Consider the following 7,893-nt stretch of genomic DNA (forward strand, 5'->3'; position numbering starts at 1 on the left):
CAAATCATTTAGAATTTGCTTTCACACATATTCTCTCTCATTTGATCCTCACAACAGCCCTGGGAAGCAGGTTAGAGACAGACTTGGGGCCGGTTAGGAGACAAATTTACACAATGCATAAGAAAGCTCACTGTGAACTGGGGTGAGGAAGGGAGGCTTGGAGAATCATGAATGCAGTATCTATGTCTATATTCCCAGCCCAACTACAAAGCGTGAAATTCATTAGGTATTTAAGAAATAGCTGCTGAATTATTGCCTCGGGGTGCTCAGCCGAAGAAGCAGGATTGGGACTAACACTCAAGCTCCCTGACTCCTAGCCCAATACTTTTCCAAACCCACCACCTATTTTTCTATATCTGATAAAAAGTATAGTGCTTAAGTTGTACATAATGTTAACTCACTTTCAATACAGGCCAATCATGATTGACTATCAGTAGCTTTTGTGACAATCTTAGTAAATTAGAAAGTTAAACCTTTCAGAGTTCCCATTCTCATGTCATATGCTATTTCTATTTTGAAATAAAAATCCTTCCAATTGAAACTTTATCCATCAAAATGACGGAGAAGTGAAAAATAGATACAAGAATAAAACAAAACATTAATTTCAACATCAATTTGTCTATTTTGCTTTAAAATTATCATAACCACAAAGCCTTCCTATTTTTAGGAAGATACATTCTTTTTAAGTGTTAGGAACCATGATAACTATTTATTCTTAAGTCCTAAATGACCAGTATGGGTATTAGTAGATAACTGGACACAGTGAAAGGTCAGAACGTGACTGAGTGTGGCAGAAAGGGCAGTATCTCCAGCAACTGCAGATGGATAAATGACAATGAGTCCAGATAATGGATTATGATACAACCATTCAAATAATGCTTATGAGTACTTGATAACATGAGGACAATCTTAAGATATAGTGTTTGAGAGAGAAAAAAGGAAAGGTGGAAAAAAATAGATGGAAAGCATAACTTCAGTCATGCATAGAGATGCTGCCACTTTATCCTTTTTTTTTTTTTTTTTTTTTTTTTTTTTTGCGACAGGGTCCCACTCTGCTGCCCAGGCTGGAGTGCAGTGACATCATGATCTCGGCTCACTGCAGCCTCTACTTCCTGGGCTCAAGCAATATGCCCACTTCAGCCTCCTAAGTACCTGGGACTACAGGCATGTGCCACCATGCCCAGCTAATTTTTTGTATTATTAGTAGAGATGGGGTTTTACCATGTTGCCCAGTCTCATCTCAAACTCCTGAGCTCAAGTGATCTGCCTGCCTCAGCCTCCTAAAGTGCTGGGATTGCAGGTATGAGCCGCCGCCTCTACTTTATAGTTTCTTGTTGAAGTAGACTGTATTACTGATTCCCACCCACACTCTCTTTTTGGATATCCGGCCCCTCCTCGAGTCTCTGGAAAGGGCAGCACTACAAATCCAGGGACAACTAGGGAACTCCCACCCCCACTGCCAGGCAGATCAGATTCTCTATCCTGCTCAGTGGAAATGACACACAGAGTGTTCGATAGATTTTTTGCAGAGAAGCATCTGTATGGAAAGGTCCAGTAACACTGGGACCAGGGATACTGCCAGGGCAAGCCAAAGCCTCAGAGGCTGGAGGAGCCTGGAGCACATGCCAAATGTTCATCTCCAGAGCAAAGCACAAGCATGGAGCAGAAGTCCAGAGTGAAGGCATGCAGGAGAGAAAAATCACCTCCCAGCCCAGTCCTTCCATGGTGTTGTCGTATTTTGAGTTCTGTACTTAGATGTCTGTGAGGTTACCTATTGTATTCTTAATACAAATCCCACTTAAGCCAGCCTAGAATAGGTTAAGATAAATGTAATGACTTGACTTGGCTGGAGTGCAGTGGCGTGATCACGGCTCACTGTAGCCTCAACTTCCTGGGCTCAGGTGATCCACTTCAGCCTCCTGAGTAGATGGGACTACAGGCATGAACCACCATGCCCAGCTAATTTTTTGTATTTTTCTCATAAAAATATTGTTCAGAAGAAATCTTATATATAATACATTGAAAATCACTGATTGCTTTTTCTTCGTCTTCTTTTCTGTGAATATGTAGGTGTTTGAGTCTCTTGTATTTCTTCTTTTACACAGGATACGGGCTGTTTGAAAACTATTTCATTATCTTCATCATCATCATTCATTTCAGCCACTTCAGATTTTCATCTCTTTAAAAATGTTGATGTACAAACCGGTGTGGGGCCCTAGGTATCCACAGTCTTCTCAGGAGTGTCAGGAGTACCTAAAACCTTTTTCTTCTTCTTACATAAAACCTGGCCTTTTGTAGACATCTGACGATTTGTTTTTGAAATACTTTCCATTTTCTGTAAAATCAAAGAAGGAAAATCATAATCAATTCCTTTTTAAGCTAATTTCTTCCCGAGTAATCCTTCTTTCTTTTTAAATCACTCCTCCATCCGTAGCTCTTGTGGAAGTGCAGATTCTGATTATACATTTCACTGATGGATATGATTGCTGCTTAAATGGAATATTCCAGTCTTGAAAGAGTTCTTTCTGTACTTTTTCAGGTGGCATAAAATGACTCTCCAAGAGTCTTTCACCAAACAGGTAGTTGTTCATTGTTTCAGCAACTATCTTAGCAACATCCTCAGACTCAAATTCCACAAATGCACAGCCTTTGCTATTTCCAGTCCTTTTCTTTCTGGATAGTCTGAACCTTGTAACAGTGCCACACTGGGAGAAATAGGAAAGGATCTGGGTTTCATTCAGTAGGTTAGGTAGGTGGCGCACATAGGCTACTCCAGGAGAAAGTTGTTCTTTTTTTTTTTTTTTTTTTTTTTTTTTGAGACAGAGTTTCACTCTTGTTGCCCAGGCTGGAGTGCAATGGCAAGATCTCAACTCACCTCGACCTCTGCCTCCTGGGTTCAAGCGATTCTCCTGCCTCAGCCTCCTGAGTAGCTGAGATTACAGGCATGTGCCACCACACCCGGCTAATTTTTGTATTTTTAGGAGAGACGGGGTTTCTCCATGTTGGTCAGGCTGGTCTCGAACTCTCAACCTCAGGTGATCTGCTTGCCTCAGCCTCCCAAAGTGTTGGGATTACAGGCATGAGCCACCGTGACCGGCCAGTTGTTATTGTTTTTTTCGTTGGGTTATGCGCTTGCAAACCTGTGCCACCTCCTTCTGAAACTCAGCATCTACCTGTGGGTTCAGTGACAGGATAGGCCCAGCCAGGCTGGAAAAGGCCGCCATGCCAAAAGCGGCTGACACCAACTCCATGCAGCACTCCCGGAAATGCCCAATTTTTTGTATTTTTAATATAAGCAGGGTTTCGCCGTGTTGCCCACACTGGTCTAGAACTCCTGGACTCAAGTGATCTGCCAGCCCTGGTCTCCCAAAGTGCTAGGATTATAGGCATGAGCCACCACACCCAGGCTTGACTTTGAAACATGTGTTGTACATCCAGACAGCAGTGAACTCGGGGGGAACACCAAAGATGAGGAGAATGAGAGAAGAGATACCTCCAATTAAAGGAGTTAAGAAGAGATGCTTGAACTTACATTTCAAAAAGTCACTGCAGGTTGGGCACAGTGGCTCACACCTGTAGACACAGCACCTTGGGAGGCTGAAGTGGGTGAAGGGCTGGAGCCCAGAAGTTTGAGACCACCCTGGGCAACATGGCAAAACCCCATCTGTACAAAAAATACAGTAATTAGCCAGGCACGGTGGTGCCTGTGGTCCCAGCTACTCGGGAGGCTGAGGTGGGAGGTCAAGGCTGCATGAGTTGAGATCCACCACTCCACTGCAGCCTGGGCGACAGAGTGACACCCTGTCTTTAAAAAAAAAAAAAAAAGACACTGTTTTGGGGTTTTCTGAGTGAAACCTCTGTTTCCATTAAAAAAAAAAAAAAGGGTCGAGACAGTATGTATTACTGATTCAAAATCATAAACTGATGCTTAGAGTAAATCATTGTATCTATTATTTCAAAAACCAACCTCAGGATTATTAAAAGTTAATTTTATTGGGTTTTTCTTTAAGCTTGGCTGATTCTCAGGTCTGTCACTTCCAAGCCCATGTTTTACTACTTTGTAGCCCTATTTGGAAGGAAAACTGCAGCTCACATTATGATCCATCCTGAGATGAAAAGTTTCACACATATACACCACATATACCCCCCACCACAGTATGATGGCACCGCGACCCAACCTTGGGCAAATGGTACCACTGCCAGCAAATGCATTTTTTTCTTTATTTAAAAAATTTTTTCTGTATTTCTTCTAACAGCAGCAAATGCATTTAACACTTTATTGAGATTCTCAACAGCTGCCATTTGGTTTGTGTAGAAAATTGTTTACAAAGTAACTTTTTTCCATTTTTGATATTTGAATGAAAATTATGTTCTTCAGTTTTAAAGCCCCATCCCTCTCCCAAAGAAAGGTTAATAACTAACTACCAAGTAATGATTATTTAGGAAAAGAAGAAAAGCAAAACCAGCTTGTAAACACTTCTGGAATGTGGGTAAGGGGCCAAAGTCAAGACCTTCTGGGCCCAGTGCAGGTGCTAGGCTTGCCTCGGGACACCATCAGCACTTCCCCATCCACAACATCCTCAACAGTTGGGAGCCATGCGCGGACCCCAGGGGGCTTCCTGTTCCACAAGCTCCCCTCTCTTTTTCCTCTCCACCCTTGCTGTTGGGCCTCCCTTCCAAATCTGCCTAACAAAGGCAGCAGGATCTTTAATACTGTTCAGCTTTGTCAATGGAGACAGGATACTCTAGAAAGTTGAGAGATTCCCTGGTCCAGTCTGGGGGAGGAAAAAATATGCAGTGTAGCATAGATGGTTTTACTTGTCCACTCAGACACATGCTCATACTTATTAGATGGATGTATCAGATGCTTCAAAAGTCCTGATGTGTAGTAGCACAAAAGCTGCTTGTAAAAAGGAAGTTGCAAAATGATAAAACTTTCTGCAGCAGTTCAGGCTCCTGATGACAAAGCTGGTTCTGATAAGTAGTTCTTTTGACATGCACAGCAGCTTTCGCTGTAAGTCCTGTGTTCCAGGGGTTTCATTTAGACCACGGGAAGTTGAAAGCAAAGTTTAAATGTTCTCTGCTGACAAAATGTGGTATATATCCATCAATGGACTTCTACTCAGTAATGAAAGGAACAAACGACCAAAACCTGTTATATGTCATGGACCAACCTCAAAAACATTAGCTAAGTAAAAAAGCCAGACATGAGACCACATATTGTATAATTCCATTGATTTGAAATGTCCAAAAAAGGCAAGTTGATAGAGACGGAAATGGTCTGATTTACCTCAAGAGGTAGGGATTCAAGCTCTCTAGGGTACATGTGATACATACATGAGAAAAAATAAGGAAAAGAAAAGAAATTTATATGTAAATAAATGAAAATACTACTTCTCCCTGATTATAAAGAAAATTGCTTTCTTTTTGTAATAATTTGGAAGACAAAATATGAAGAAAAGTCTTTAATTTTGCCACTGAAAGCATTCTGGTTTGTTGCTTTTTATTTTTTTTATTCATATGAACATTTTAAAAAGTAGAATCGTAATATATAGTCTTTTGTCACTATGTTTTGGGCATATTTCTATGGCAGTAAATATATCCTTGGCATCATCTTTTTAAAAGCTCGATGTATATTAAGTTAATCATTGCCACCCCAGAAGTAAATTTTCTTATATATATATTTTAATGGACGCAAGCAAGCATTTTGGGGCTGAAGTCATAGAAGTAGAATTTCTGGAGGAAAATTACATAAAATAGTTTTAAGATTTTTAATAGAAATTTTCAAATTATCCTGCAGAAAAATTGGTTCAGTTTATACTCCCAACAGGGGCAGAGCTCCAGTGTCCCCCTTCCATTTGTCCTCTTTGCTGATATTTAAGGAGAAAATCTCATTGTTTTCATTGTGTTTCTTTGGTTTCTAGTGCTTTTGAAACTTTTTTTTTTTTTTTTTTTTTTGAGATGGAGTCTTGCTCTATGGCCCAGGCTGGTGTGCAACAGTGCAATCTCGGATAACTGCAACCTCTGCCTCCTGGGTTCAAGCGATTCTCCTGCCTCAGCTTCCCGAGTAGCTGGGATTACAGGTGCCCACCAGCATGCCTGGCTAATTTTTGTATTTTTTAGTAGAGATGGGATTTCACCATGTTGGTCAGGCCCGTCTCAAACTCCTGACCTCAGGTGATCCACCCACCTCGGCCTTCTAAAGTGCTGGGATTACAGGCGTGAGCCACGGCCCCGGCCTTGAATCTTTTTTATGTGCTTATTGGCCATTTTTATTCTTGTGGGAAGTGCCTGTTTCTCCATTGCCTATTTTCTGGCCAAGCTCCCAAGTCACATTTCACTTAATTTTTATCCTGCTGATTGAAAGCATTTTAACATAAACAGGAGCAGGACAGACTGTAATTATCTAGATCTTGCTGTGTCACCCAGGCTGGAGTGCAGTGGCATGATCATAGCTACCACAGCCTCGTACTCCTGAGCTGAAGCAATTTTCATACCTCAGCCTCCCAAGTAGCTAGGACTACAGGTGTGTGCCACCACGCCCAGCTAATTTTTGAAATTTTTTGTAGAGATGCGAATTCACTATGCTGCCCAGGCTGGTCTTGAACTCCTGACTTAAAGTGATCCTCCCACCTTGGCTTGCCAAAGTGTTGGGATTACAGGCGTGAACTACTGCTCCCGGCCGAGAGCTCATTTTATTTGCTAGTGGTGATATTGGTATCTTTTTATATTTGAGGCTTTGGTGCTAGTGCTGAAGTATTACACTCACCATCCGAGGTTTGCAGGACTTTTGTTTTAATATTGAATAGATGGAACTGTTTACTTCTGCATCTTTGCAGGCATACAAAATGTGCCTACCAGGACTCTGCTTTATATCTATCGAAAGCAAGAAGTAATACAGTAAAACTTTGCCTGGCTAGAGTCTTTGGAAGAATGGAGTATTCTGATTTAATGCTATTAACTTGGAAGTGTGAAGGTGAAAAGAATTCAAAACTTACATTTCCTGTTGAATGCAATTTGAAAATACAGCCAGTGATTCCACTTTTCTTCTCTAGTAAGTTTGGACATTCTGATCTACTTGGTGTTTTATTATAGAACTGCTAGTGTGCCTGAGACTTACATTGTGAAGACACTTTTTAAAAAACTTGAGAGGTAAGAGGGTGTAAATGGTATTGTGTGAGATCAGGCTGGATGAGAACTGACACTTGTAAACATACTTTTTTGGCTGAATCTCTGATTGCCATTTGTTTTCTTATTTAACTCATAAAAATAAAACACATTGGCTGGAGGGTGGGAATAGGAAGGAGATTTATGTCTTTTAATTGCATGTCATTGTTTCATATCAAGACAGAACATATGGTATCCCTGGCTTTGGACCTACAGAAGGAAACACATTTTTCTACCTGCCGTATGCCAGAGGTTCTTGAACACCTGGAGGGATGACTGCAGCACAGATTGCTAAGCCCTACTCCAGAGTTTCTGATTCACCATGTCCAGGGTGGGGCCTGAGAATTTGCACTTATAAAAAGTTCTCAGGTTCTGCTGGTGCTGCTAGTCCAGAGGCTACATTTTTGAGAACCACTCTTGTCTACTAACTGTAAATTGTAGAACTCTAGAACAAAGCTTAGTTTGGTGTAGGAAAAGAAGCTCACAGGTTATGGAGCAAATCATGAAAGATTCAACCCTTGATCCCAGCCTCGTGTGGAATTCAGGTAACAATCAATACACAGTGACATAACACAATTCTTGGTTATCATGATTGCAAGTCATAGCCAAGTATCAAGTGAGAAATTCAGTTTCATTTGCAAGGCTTAGAGAGGCCAGGTGATTCTAGAAAAATAGGCCTTGTATTTGCTTTAAACCAGTAAAGAGCTTTGAGTGCTTATTAAATGG

At 41.1% G+C, this 7,893-nt stretch overlaps 1 pseudogene; it reads right to left on the reverse strand.

The window, feature by feature from the left end:
- Positions 1 to 2,026: 2,026 nt before the first annotated feature.
- On the reverse strand, positions 2,027 to 3,224 carry LOC100608135 (MKI67 FHA domain-interacting nucleolar phosphoprotein-like; annotated as a pseudogene).
- Between the last annotated feature and the right edge of the window lie 4,669 nt (positions 3,225 to 7,893).

This window comes from Pan troglodytes, chromosome 16 (genome assembly GCF_028858775.2).
Source record: "Pan troglodytes isolate AG18354 chromosome 16, NHGRI_mPanTro3-v2.0_pri, whole genome shotgun sequence".
Lineage (NCBI taxonomy): Eukaryota > Metazoa > Chordata > Mammalia > Primates > Hominidae > Pan > Pan troglodytes.